At 42.4% G+C, this 14265-nt stretch overlaps 1 long non-coding RNA gene across 1 annotated transcript in view; it reads right to left on the bottom strand.

The window, feature by feature from the left end:
* Positions 1 to 12345, bottom strand: part of LOC138576217 (uncharacterized) — a 191992-nt gene extending 179647 nt beyond the window's left edge. Inside the window, exon 1 of the long non-coding RNA XR_011303961.1 lies at positions 12118 to 12345. This is a non-coding gene — a long non-coding RNA (uncharacterized lncRNA). The remainder of the gene's footprint in view (positions 1 to 12117) is intronic.
* Positions 12346 to 14265: the final 1920 nt, after the last annotated feature.

Here is a 14265-nt window from a genome sequence, read left to right as displayed (position 1 = left end):
ATATAGAAGATATTGGGGTGACCATGAGGTTACAAGTTCTTCAACTCTGGTAAGTATGTTATCAATATTTTTCTTTCTTATATCACCTACAGAGGTGCAAATATTGATGCCAAGATATTTGAAGCCTTGAGGGCACCATTTTATTCCCAAGGATATCGTGTGATGTGGTGTGCAATACAGGTTCAGGGGAAGGACCTCAGATTTATCAATATTAAGTTTATACCCAGATGCTTTAGAAAAGTTTGAAATAACCTGTAGTAGATGTGGACCACTTTGCTCTAGTGTTTTCAGAAAGAGAAGAACATCATCCGCATAAACTGCAGTTTTAATGTGAAGGTGCTTATATTGGACTCCTAAAACATTATCATTTGGTCTAATACTTTCTAAGAAAGGTTCAAGGGCTAGAATAAAGAGAATTGGGTAGAGAGGACAACCGTGATGTTTTCCTCTAGAAAGAGGAAAAAAGCAGATAGTTGACCATTAACACAAATTGCAGATTTAGGCATTGAGTAAAGAATGCTGATCAGAGATTAAAAATAAAGGGGGTCCAAAACCATGCCATTTAAGGGTTCTAAATAAAAATTCCCACTCAACTCTGTCAAAAGCCTTTTTGGCATCTAGGACTACTGCAGCATGGGGATCTTTGAAATGGTGTATTAAATCTATAATGTTTAGGAAGAGCTAATATTGGAGGAGGACACTCTGCACTTGACATATCCAACCTGATCTTGTTTAAGGAGATTGGGAATAAAAGGGAGAAGTCTATTGGCTAGGATTTCTGCATAAATCTTACAGTCAGTGTTAATCAGGGAAATTGGCCGATAACTTTGAGGGATTTCAGGGTCTTTATTGGGCTTGGGAAAGACAATAATCGCAGCTTCAAGGAAAGATCCTTGGGTTTTTCCTTCTGATAAAAAGTGAGAGTAAAGATCGCAAAGTTTAGGAACTAATATATTAGAAAAATGGGAGTAAAAATCTGTAGGAAAGCCATCTGGGCTAGGAGCTTTGCCTTTTCTAAGATGTTTGATGGCATGAAACATTTCAGCAGGGGTAATTGGAGCATTAAGAGATTCAAGATCTATCTGGGGTAAGAATTCATGGGTAGATTATGGAGAAAATCCTCAATGGAGGGATTATTAGGGGGAGCTTCAGAAGTATAAAGTTTAGAGTAGAAATTTGAAAAGATTCTGAGAATATATGTATCTGAATGCTTTCTATTTCCTAGATGATCTTATAAGGTTACAACTCTAGATCTTTCTTATTTGAATTTGAGGTAGGAAACTAAAGATTTGCCCGCCTTATTGGAAAGTTGATAGATTTTGACTTATATTTGAGCATGTTTGCACAGGAGTATTGAGTTACAACTTTATTATATTGAAATCTCAACTTTAGAATCTCTTTAAGAAGTGAGGGGGGTGGTGCTGGCAAATCAAATATCTAGAGGTTTAAATTGTTGAAGAATAGATTCAGACTCCTGTTTAAGTCTTTTCTTTTTATTGGCAACACCATATATAATATGACCTCTAACGACAGCCTTATAAGAGTCCCAGTTCTTTGAAGTGGAAGTATCTTGATTTATGTTCACGGTAAAATAATTATTATGCTGTTGGGTAATGAAGGATGTGAATAAGACATCATTCAGTAGACTAACATTAAATCGCTATCTATTTGAGGGCTTAGAGTTACAAGGAGATTGTATTTGGATATGAACGGGAGCATGATCAGATAACGTAATAGACTCTATTTGGGCTTTTAGGAGAAGGCTAGCCATGGAGTTGGGAATGAAAATGTAATCTAATCTTGAAAAGGATTTATGGGGTGCGGAATAAAATGTTAAATCAGAATCAGTGGGGTGAAGTAGACGCCATGTATCACTAAAGCTCAGTTCTGATATAAAATCAATGAATTGTTTATGAGATGTAGCATCAGTGAAACGAACGGTAGACTTCCTATCTAGAAAGAGGTCAATGATTTGATTGCAGTCACCACAAACAATCAAATTATAAAGATTTATCTGGAGCATGTGCTTTCTGAGAGATCTCCAAAAATTAGGATCAGGAGATGTTGGGCCATAAATATTGAGAACGGAATATTCTATAGAATGTATTAGTAGTTTGAGCGGGTCCCATCTTCCCTTATCATCAGATTCATTAGAAAGCATGCTACATTTAAGAGATTTGTTGATTAAGGTTATAACACCATTTCTTTTTCCATCTGCAGTGCTAGAGAATACCTGACTAACCCAAAGCCTTTTGAGTTTGGCTGTTTCCTCATTGGAAAGATGTCACTCTTGGATGCAGGCAATTGAAGGTTTCAATCTATTCCGATGAGATGACATTTTTTGTCACTTAATTGGATTATGTAATCCTTTAATGTTCCAAGATACTATATTTAGAGGCATGAGTGTGGAGTTAGGTATATATGAAACATTGGATATACATAAGAAGAGGCAATGTAAAAGTTGTAACTATTGAGATACCATGGAAATAACAATGCAAAGCAAATTAATATGAAATGCAACCATGTATTACTAAGAGAGAAAGACATGAGGAGGGGGGTACAAACGAAAGGAGAAGCATGGTCTTTAGCAACAATTAAACATATTTAAAAGTTGAGTGAAAAAGGTGGCTATCAAAAGACAGCCACAGCACACCATGCTGTAGTAAAAGCAAAAGGTGTGGTGGGGGGGTGGCAGGAGTCGAAGAGAAATAAAAATAAGGGCTAGGCCCACCTAAACCCCACTCCGGTGGAGACAATAGAAAGTGTATAAAATAGTTTTCATGTGATAGGAGGTAGCGTATTCATGTTGTTTCTTTTCTGAGATTGGATATATTTACGTAGATCCATTGAATTCTGAAAAGTTGAAGTTTGCCATTTAGTGTAACTTTAGGAGAGGCAGGGTGTATGATGCCCTATCTAGCATTTAATTGCTTTAATGCTGGACTGAAGGTGAGGAGCTCCTTTTTTCTTGCTGCAGTTGCTTTGGCAACATCCTGTGTTATAAAGATTATTTTTCCTTCCCATGTTAACTTTTTCTGTGATAAGAGCTACATGAGTGACATCAAGGAGAGCTAATATCATGATCCTGGGTAGGTTATTGGAGCTCTGTGAGGGTTTAAGCGGCCCAATTGGGTGTGCTCTTTGGATATTTAGTTATACTGAGGCCGAGAGGCTAAGAATTCTAGGCAGAAACCTATACAGGAAGGAAGTGGGGTTGTCTTTTTCATTCCATTCAGGAAGGCCAATAATGCGAAGATTATTTCTTCTGTTGAGATTGTCTAGATTTTCCGTCTGTTGCTATAGAGCTAATACAGTGACTTCCAGTGTGGTAACCTTATTAGAAATGTCCTCTGCATTTCCAACCCGCCTCCCAACCTCATTCATTTTGGCTTCAAAGATAGACAGCTTGTTGTCTAGTTGCTGTAGTTTAGTATTCGTATCTTGCATGAATGGTTTAAGAGCTCTAATTTCTGATAATATAGTTTGCATGACCGGCTCAGTTGAGTTCTCTATTGGTGGAGGAGAATCACTCTTTTGCCTTTTAAAGGGTAGTAGATGGTGCGGTTAGCACTTCTTTAGATTGTGCTTTCTTTGTTGCCATGGTAAAGTATATGAAATGTACCTTCACCTTACTCTCCCCACTTCTCTCTTAATGTTCTTATCTTTCTGCTGTTTTCAGACGATTTTCATTTCCCATTTCTTGTTTTCTCCTTCTCTTTCCCTTACTTGCCCACTTTTCCTGCACTTTGCCTTTCCTTTCGTTTTCCTTTATTTTCTTCTACTTCTCTTCTTTGCTTTGTCTTTTCTTGGTACTCCCTTTCCTTCACTTAGATTTACCTCACAGACCACATAGCTGCCAAAGTAATGAGGCAGAGGTAGATGGGGCAAGCAAAAAAATTCTATTTAATTTTTGGAGGATGGAGGAAGAGTAATATGTTTTTTCCCTTTACATTCTTTTCTTTTTCCCCCTTTTCCTTATTTATTTCTCTCCCCTTTCTTTTTAAAAAAAAAAAGAAGTATATTTTTTTCTCTATTTACCAGTCTTGTAGCTGAAAACTCCCGTGAAATGCAGTGGGTCACGTCCGTAGCCACGGCTGCACAGCTTACTGGAAGAGCCTGCTGCGCAACGTGTGGGACAACACGGCTTTGGGGCCCAGCCTCCAGGAAACTGTCGTCGATGCAGGCCGGTGCCGGAGGATTTCCATGTTTCTCCGACGTTGGGACCCGAAAGCAGAGGACAAAGAACAGGCAAGCGCATCAGGAAAAGGTAAGTTAAATGATTTTTAAATATAAAGGTGCTACACCGGAGCAGAGCTCAAAGGCTAAGCAGCCATCTCTCTTGGCACCAAGTCACGCCCCCAACATCAACAGGATTAACATCACAGGAATGGCATCAAAGGCAGCGTTATATACAGTCACACTGACTCGGCCTAATTTGTCTAAAAACGAAAGACTCTGATTTCCTACATATTTTGTATGGGATGGTTGGAAAGTTCCCATCAATCCTTGGTTCTGGACCGCCTTCTAAGATGACATTGTACTGCCAAACCCCTGAGCAGTAAATAACATGGCTGGTGTTCCTGTGCAGAGACATGTTGGGTGTTCTGACCCACGTTTGGACTATTATGCTACAACATTTGGTGCTGTGGGCTTAGGAAATCCAAGATGGCCGAAAAAGCCCACATGTGCGCCAGAATCTATGAAAACCGCGCAGTTGTGCACACTAAAATGGTTGCCTAACTTGCCACCCACCAGTGTGAGCAGGATGGGCCGGGGTGCCATGAGTGAAATGTGTGCCAAAGGAAAAACCGCACTTTAAAATCACCTTTTGTTTCTCTGAATGCCAGCTCAAAATGCCTATTTGCAACACATCCAAAAATCTCACTGAACACCAGCGGACATCTGGCAGAATAAAGTCTTGTGGGCATACAAAATCTGGAAAGAGGATGAGCCTAAAACAATGTTCATCACAAGACTGGCTGAGCTGTGGATTTCAGCAGTTTAAGTAAATTTGGACTGAAAGACACTAAAAATCTAAATGTTTAAAAGAAATGAGTGACCTACTTTTGAGTGTCACATAGGCTGCAATTGTTTAAATGTCATAGTTTTAAACTTAGAATCAGCATTCTAGCTGCATATGTAAAAAATTGTTAGTTATTTGAATGCAGAAAACTGGGGAACAGAAATGACATGTGGCTAAAAACTGACTTAAAGAGATTCCAATTTTGCCTGGCAACTACCCCCATCAGGAGTGAAACTTGATTCACAAGTAACTTCCCAGGCCTGGCTGTTTCCTGCTGGCAACACTAAGGATATGCCATCTCTCTGATAATTGAATTAAGGGGAGCCCCCACAGAATACAGGAGCTCTGAACAATGCAACCCCCTTCACCCAGGCAGATGGTTTATTGCAGATGTCGTAAAATAGCTTCCTCTTGGCAGAAGCTGGGAGGGGCAGGGTCTCTGAGCTTGGCAGAAACTGGAAAGACTGGGTTCTGTACCATGTGACCTGAAAAGACACATCCCTGTAGCCAGAACATAACTCTAAAAAGATGAATAACTCATAGTACGGACTTGTGAAAATTATTTAAATGACACCATAATTCTTGTGATTTTTCTGCCCACATTTTAAGAGGTTTTTAGAACCGGTGGCATGATCTGGGGGCAAGCTAGCAGTTAAGAGGGTATTACTTCAAATGTATGCATGTTAAAAATCTGACATTTCATCAAGTAATGTCCATACTCCTTGCGCACATGTGTGTAATTTTGGGTTAATGTCCGAAATTGCAAAATCAGTTAAAAAATGCAAATGTTGCCATTTCTGAATGCAAGCCCCCAGGAAGAGCAGATTTGGACAGGGTATACCTCCTGTGATATGTGATGGGTGCGTGTAATTTTAAACGAATGTGTACCTGTGCAAATATGTTTTTTTATCAAATATAGATTGTGTGCAATTTGACAGGGGAGGATCCTCTGACCCATAAAACCTACAGCATCACTCTGACTCACAGTTCCTTCCCCAATCATGGGAGAGGGGAGAATTGGGCCAATGGCAAGTGTAGAGGGGTAGGGTCTAGTGATGCTGCACACACACCGATTTTAAAAACAGATAAAAGCAGACAGACAGGACAGATAGGGACATTCATTTCCATCTGCTGCGGGACGCTCTGCCGGAAAATCCATACTTTACCTCCATCAATCTCTAGAGAAAGCGGTGCAGAAAGATCCAGACTTTAAATCCATCAATCTCCAGAATCCAGAGAGAGAGCAGACCCAGACCAGACCGCTGTTAGCAGAACCAGAGAGAGCTGACCCAGATCACTGTGAAGTGCCGAGACCAGACCAGAGTCCAGTCTAAAACCTGACCAGATCCGTGGCGAGGCCCATTCTATTTCAAAAATATATTGTGAGTACCTAGCAAAACTGTGCAGAACCCAATCTCTCACTTAAAATAATCTAATGCAAGCTATTTTAAATTGAGTAAAGCTGTCACCTGTCATTTTCTAGTTGCTAGCTGTCACTTGTCTTTTTGAACTTTAAAATTTCAAATCTGAAAAACGACCTTTATTTAATCGCTCATATCTCCGTGACCGTTTGTGCTAGAGACTTGCAGTAACTTTCCTCTGAAAGCTGGGAATCGTGGCTTTTCTACGAACCTAGAACCGCATTCCTACCTCCTATAGTTTTGCCGCAATCGCGAAAAACGCACTCGCGAATTTACCGCGATTTGCAAATTTCTCAACGTGTGAAAACAGCAGTTTTCTTGCTTTCAGTTGCCAAAAATTCGTTTAACCTGCTAGCTACTCCTAGATCCTTGCTAAAGTGAGCCTGGACTAATATTAACTAGATACCACTCACCCTGAACCTCTAGAGGAAATTAAAAGAATTTTAGCATATTTTTTCACTTCATTGCCAGCACATGTAAAAGCATTTTGGGCCTGTGTTTAAAACTCCGATCTGTAGTCTAAGCTTGCTGGGGTGAACTGAATTACATTTGATTGCATTTCTGAGAACTGTGTGCTTTCCTTCCATTTCCTTGCATTGCATAAAGGGGGAGGGGATTGCCAGAGAAAAGTGATTACATTGTTTTGTTGAAATCATATTGAGTATTTTCTGTATTGCATTTTCATTCAACATTACATCCATCTGAACTTATATAAAGCATTCTCTACCATCATCTTCTTCTGTTCCTATTCACAAGTGTGCTAGTGCCAGATTCTCCGTTGTTAATCTTTATCATATCAGATTAAGTGTGATATTCAATTATTAAATTATTATAAAGTGTGATATATATATCTATTGTTTAAATTATCAAATAAACCTTTTAACTTGCAAAACAGAACTACTTCTTGGCTCAGTGGGGTCAGGGGGATTCCAAAAGAGGGGTGTTATATAGGGGTAGTCATCCAGAACGCATGAACTGGACATAAAGATATATCAATAAGGGTTTCCATTCAGTATCCCAGACTAGGCATTGACTTAGCTGTAGTGTTGAATTGAATCCTCTTACAGACAACATACATGACTAACAGCTTCTCCGGACCCTAATCCAAAAAGCAGCCTCTCTCTTGTATTTTTCTTAACCCCGCCCCCTTTAACTGTCCAAAATGGCCACCTTATCCACCATCAGCCTATTTGAATGCCCAAGGAGAAAAGGTGACTGGCTGTTAGTGACCTTTTGAGACCCCCAGCAACTTTGCTGGATTTCTAGGATTTGATTTTACCTGGGAAGAGTGTGAGCCTTTTTTAGCCACTCTTCCATGTATTTTGATGTGTGTTTTACTTTTGTGTTCTTTGGTTATGGAGTTTTAAAACAACTCCATACGCATCATCTTTTTCTGTGCTTCACACAGCACCTTCAGTGCAGTGGCACAGGGATGTCTTTCAGACTTCCCAAGGTTTAAATAGCTTCTCTGGTACTGACTATGGTCTCCCAGAGCATATATGGTTAAATTGACTTTACAAGTCTCTTTAAATTTATAGACCCAGCACACACTATCTTCCTATAGAGTGCTGGGGGGGGGGTTTTCCTAGCTACACCTGAGTCCAAACACTCATGTAACAGTCAAATGTTACCCTTTCCTACTTTAAATGGCTGGTGGCAGTGGTTTAGATCAAACTACCATGATTTTTCCTGACCGCTAAGAACTGTAGCTAAAAACGGGTCAGTCATGTTTTCCAAGATGGCGCCCAAGACCTATCTGTAAAAACAGACTCCGGTCAACTTTTTTCGCCATTTCTTTTAGGAAAGGTCATTCTTGTGTTTGTCTCTGCGCGCCAAACCAGGTTTGTTCCCTTTGTTCATTGGCCTTTGGCGAGCTTCAGTGCTGAAGCCCTCCTCTGGCGCCTGAGTGTATGGGATGGACAGTATGTGAGGGAGGTGCCCGAAACTCCCCGTGCTTAGCTCCTAGGAGACCTGAATGCACTCTGGCATGATTGGCCAGCTGGCTGTCCGGCAAGGACAGCCACCCTGCTGAGTGAGTAGCAGCCAGGCTGGAATGAATGGGGGGAAAACTGTTTAAAAGCAGGTCTCTGCGACTTGGAAAACAGAGTCGACCACTGGAACAAAAGAAACAAAGACAAGCTGAAGGAAGAGGACTGCTGCAACTGCTGGACGACCGGTGAAGCCCTGCTGCAGGTCCGAATTGCCTGAAACTCCATCAACGGAGAAGCCCTTCAAGGTTAACTTTTTCCCTTGAGTTTGGTGGGAACAACCAACTCGCAAGCCTCCTGGACACTGTCCCCATCTGGTCGAATTTTCTTCAGAGTGCTGTTGAAAACCAGATAGCCAGAGGGAAGGAAACCAGCTCTTGGACTTTAAGGCACTCACACCTTAAAACAACGTTTTGCCAAGCTTGTGGCCTCATCCCTTGGCAGTGCAAGAACCTCCAGACATCCTCCTTCTTGTCCCCACGAGTGAAGCCCAGGAACAGAGAGGTCTGCTCGAACTGCCTCAGCTACAGCTCTTCTTCACTTTAAAGGTACTGTGCAAACACGGTCCGGAAATCTTTTTGGCCACGGAGAAATTTTGTGAAACTTTCCCGCCTTCGAAGGCTTGTCCTTTCCTAAACATTCGTCAAACTTTTCGCCCATCCAAATTCTTCTAAAATCCATGGCAAAGACTTAACCGACTACTACCAGAACTGTGCTATCCTATACAAAGACTCTGAACCATTGACTTTGGCCCAGGCCGATGAACTGAATTGCTGGTTGTAGTTTACTGAAACCCTTTGCCCAGCCTATGAAAGTATTTGTGCTGTTGATTCTTATAACCTTGTCTTTGTACCCCTTTGAAAAGTATTTGAAGTGCCATTTTGCTCCTACTTCAGCAGAGCTGAACTTGTTCAGTCACTTACTGGTTGTGTATTTGTGGTTTATTAGTGTGTCATATTGAGCTGCTCTTGCTAGTTTAATGTTTTCAAACTGACTGTGTAGATAAATGTATATTCTTTTACCAAGAAACCTTAAGTGTCTGTTTGAAACACTATATTTGTTGGTCCTTTGTGTAACTTGTTCTACTGCTCACTCAACTCTTGTGATAAGTCTGGCTGATCAGCCATTGCTATCACTTTACTGTGTAGTACAGGCTTGTATTTAAAGTTAAATTGTACTTACACGTGTAGTCTTAATTGCATGTAGTGTTCCCAAAGGGTACTGCATGTGATTCTGCCTAACACTGGCTACAGGAATAGTGTTATGAGGTTTACTGGTATGTAATCCGAGCAGTAGCATCACAGCCGCACTTCCTCGGCCCAGTCCTAACTTTTAAAGAATCCCACAGATAACAATCGACCCAGGAGAAAGACAGAAGGATGTCGGATAAGGCAGCCAGTTTGAACCCCTACAGGAAAATGGAGAGGTACTAAATAAAGAGCAGCTGTAGCTTAGATGGGGGTCTGAGCGAAGGCACATTCTGCACAGAGGTTATTACTGGAACGAGGAAGACCAGGACTCGGTGTAATGAAGATTTCTGATGACTGATCCCGGCATTCTTGTGCACTGTAAAGAGTGTGTTTCTTCCGAGGAAGCATGAGATATGCATTGGGCACTGTGTTATATTGACCCACGTGGCCTTACAATTGCTTGGCATGTAGAATATCTGTGTGCGGCTTCCAGTCCTTCTCTCGATACGGAAATGTCCACGTGTGCACGAACTTGTATTTCTTTCCACAGCTGAATGGAGAAATGGATTACAGGTACCCTTAGTATTCTTAGGGATTTTGGCTTTGCAGTATGCGGACGTATGTGCTTAGATTGCCAAGTCTGTCATTAGTGTAGAGGTTAGCCACTCCACTTTGCATGTCCAGACATTTTCAGAGAGGGATATGACCTTCACACATTGTTTGTCCATGATTTGGAGGCATTCACAGACACCAGTGGTGTGTGATATGATATGTCATTTATGACACGCCTTTACACAAGTGTTTCTAGGCCTGAACCATGTGCCGCCCGATGTGTATGTTTACTGGCTTCTATTGGCATATAGGAAGATAGGGATTAATTAGTAACCAAATCCTGTGTATGTCCTCACACCAACCAGTGGTGTGACCTAGTCACACGCATGCTTCTGTTCCTGTAGCTGTCGTGTGTCCTTGGACATGGCAGCTGTGCTCAGGTCCTAAGAGCCTTTACTTCGAAGGGAACATGTGCATGTTTGAAGGTTGTTGTATTCTCTGATCTATGTAGAGAGTTCCAAGTTTTTCCATGCATGCATGTTTATATTGGAGGTGAGCAGGAGTCTGCACACAGTGCATTACAGATATGCTGCATGTATTTTCATGGGGTGATGTGCTGCTTGTCAGTTAGGCAGTTGGAGGTTTGATAGAGGAAGTGTGGTGTCTGTGGTGAGTGAGATGGAGCCAGTGTGCACTTGGGGATGGTGTACTTGCCTTTGGGTCAGAAGGTACTGGAGGTGAGGGATAGAACATGATTGTGAATGCTTTGAAACTTTTCTGGTGTGAAGCGAAGGTGGCGATGGTGCTCGGATATTTACGTTTACACGTGAACATGGGTTGTTTAGCGCAGGGGTATGTGATTGCAAACCCAGGGGCACCTTAGGGCATTGGAACAAAAGACCCTACATGTGTGAGTGTCTGGTACAGGAGTGTCTGAGACTTTGCTGAACTAAGAGCAAGTGGTGTCAGTGGAACACACTGAGATCAGTGCCTTTCCATTCTCAGAGACGTGGGACATTGACACAGGAGTGTGGCAAGTGTTACAGACTCATGGCTGCCCTGTATTTGAACATGGGTGTAAGAGGAAGGTGGGGCCCTAGATGCATGTTTTCTAAAGCCACCTCTTTTGTTCGAATATGACACACATGGCACATTAAGTCTCCTAATGAAAATAATGTTTGGTGTCACTGTATAGGTGGCTGCGATTGTCACCCTTGTTGTGGGCATGGTGATGCAGTGTGTTGCATATTTTCTCTGACTGCGTGCATTCACAATGAGATGGGCAGTGGCAGGCCAATACAACATCAGTAGTAGGCCAAAGTGAATGGCTGCCCTTTGTTGCCGTGCGCTCTAGGTACTTCTCCTGCTACTCCTGTGTGCAGGGTTTAGTGGAATGGGCACTTCCGGTTCAAGTGCATGGCCTTTGTGTTATGTGCCAGCTCTAGATTAACCATTGATGGCATTTTTAACCAATGCAAGGGCTTATGATGCCTCCAATTCAACCACATTGTACCATATGTGTCCTTTAGGAATTTTGGACTGGTGGTGTGTGCGACATTTTGCATGCATCTGTAGTTTGGTGGTGTGTTTTTCTGTCCACCGGGGAACGAAACGTCATTTTCTGGTCAGCTTTGTTCACTCTCTGTATGGACCAGAGGGAATATGCTGATATGTGTCCTTCCGACCGCACAGTCTATTCCATTCTCCAGCCTTAAGTTTGAACATCAAATAATATTGTGGGCCTTGTGACGTCCACAGTCCCATGAATTACCACCACTCCCGGAATGTCTTGTAAATGTATCCATTTTATTCCCTCTAATGCATGTATGCGATCTAAGTTTGCGCTATATAAAATACAAATATGATTACTCATGAATCAGTACCTGGCACAGCGGCGCGTGTATTCTAAACATGCATGCAATTGGATGAAATGCAGGCGTTACCTGACCAGGAATCCCTTAGCTGCAGTCCCGCGTGGCGCTCTGCCCAAAGTTCCTTCCCCTTCCGTGCTTCTCCGACCGCATCCCTTGCAATCTGCCATTATTTCCTGCCAGCATCAAGCATTTCAGAGCACGGGCTTTATTCACAAGAATATAAACGCCATAAACATTCAGCATGGCACAGGAAGCACTCCCATAGCATACGTCTTCCCCCTACCATCCAGTTTAATCTCTTTGGCACACACTCATTGGAGGAGTGACTTGAAGATGCAGGCACAGAAACTGAAGACAGACAAGGCCCCATCATACAGCCTACTTCTTCTATTTTTACCAGTGTGTCAAACCCAGCAAAAGAGATATGCTACTGTCGGCAGCCCTTATTTAGATGCAATTGGACTCAATAAGGCAGAGGCAAAAAAACAGTTTGCCACCAAATGGGCCGTCAGTATTTTTAAAGGTTGGCTTCGCGAAAAAGGCTATTCAACAATATTTGAAAATGAAAGTATCCCTTCTTTAGGCAACCTTCTTTGGAAATTTTATGCTGAAATACGAACTGTAACCAGCACTGAATATCAGCCACAAAGCCGCATTTTCTTATAGTCTGGCATGCACCTTTCAGTCACAATATCAATTTAATACGCAACCAGGAATTTGGAAGTGCTAATAGTGTGTTTATAAGCGTTATTAAACATTTAAGATGATCTGGCAACGACCTTGCTGTTCACCAAATTGAAATTTCTCACATGGACCTTTTAAAATGTACTCTGCAATACAAAGTCTGGTTTGATGTCTAGATCCATTTGGCCCGTCGTGGCCGTGAGGGACTCAGACTATTACCTGCCAATGCTTTCACTGTGATCACTGTTGAAAATGGCAAACAATAGGCCATCTTAACTTTTAATGAATTAACCAGAAAACCACCATCCACTTCTTGAAAAGCACTGCAGCCATCTCTTTGGTCGTATGCATACCATACCTCATGCCCCTTCATGTACAGTGAAATCACTGTTTCAATATATATCGAAGTTTCCTCCAGATGCTCCTTGTTTCTTTGTTGCACCACGTAGTCAAAAAAGAAGAGCTGGCAACTGAGAACATCTGGTATTCCAATAAGCCTTTGGGCAAAAATACCGTAGGCAACTTTTTACCCAAACTCAGTCAACAAGCACATCACCAAGGCATGTAGACCAATCACGCTATTTGTGCAATCGCTATACAACTGCTATCGAATGTTGGACTTGAATCCCGTCAAATCATTGCTGTTACAGGACATTCGGGGTCATTCCGAGGTTGGAGGTAAGGGATTACCGGCGCCTGTAAGGGCACCGATGGCGGTAATCCCTTACCTCCGTATTCCGAGTTCCCTTTGCGGGTCCCACTTTACCTCCTGCTTTTAGCAGGAGTTAAGTACGGGACCCGCAAAGGTACTTCAGAGGTAATTACTGTACCGTAATTTACGGTGCCGTAATTACCTCCTTCCCCATTCCCATTGAGCCCTATGGGGGCAGAAATGGGGATGGGGAAGGGCTATGGTGAATGGGGAATTACCGGTCCATCCAACCTTGGAATGGACCGGTAATTACTCCATTCACCATGCCGGTATTCCATGGAGTAAATAGATCCATGGTTGCCAACCATGGAGCTATTTACTCCATGGTGTAGTCCTAACTCGGAATGAGGGCCATTGCAATGCTTCCCCCTTAGAAAGTTATTGGCAGCCACAAGCCAATGGGCCTCATTCCGAGGCTGGCGCTATCCATGGAGTAAAGAGCACCATGGTAAGCAACCATGGAGCTATTTACTCCATGGAAATCCGGCATGGTGAATGGAGTAATTACCGGTCCATTCCAAGGTTGGAGGGACCGGTAATTCCCCATTCACCATACCGGTTCCCCATCCCCATTCCTGCCCCCATAGGGCTCAATGGGAATGGGGAAGGAGTAAATTACGGCACCGTAAATTACGGTGCCGTCATTTACTCCAAGGTCCCTTTGCGGGTTGGATTTTTAACGCCTGCTAAAAGCAGGCGTTAAATGCCAACCCGCAAAAGGGAACTCGGAATATGGTGGTAAGTGTTAACGGTCACCGTTGCCATTAACGGTGACCGTTAACCCTTACCGCCAGCCTCGGAATGAGGCCCAATGAAAGTGT

Source organism: Ambystoma mexicanum, chromosome 1p (genome assembly GCF_040938575.1).
Source record: "Ambystoma mexicanum isolate Mex_15411 chromosome 1p, UKY_AmexF1_1, whole genome shotgun sequence".
Classification (NCBI taxonomy): domain Eukaryota; kingdom Metazoa; phylum Chordata; class Amphibia; order Caudata; family Ambystomatidae; genus Ambystoma; species Ambystoma mexicanum.
Note: the sequence above shows the minus strand (reverse complement) of the source record. Positions and strands in the feature narration are given on the sequence as shown.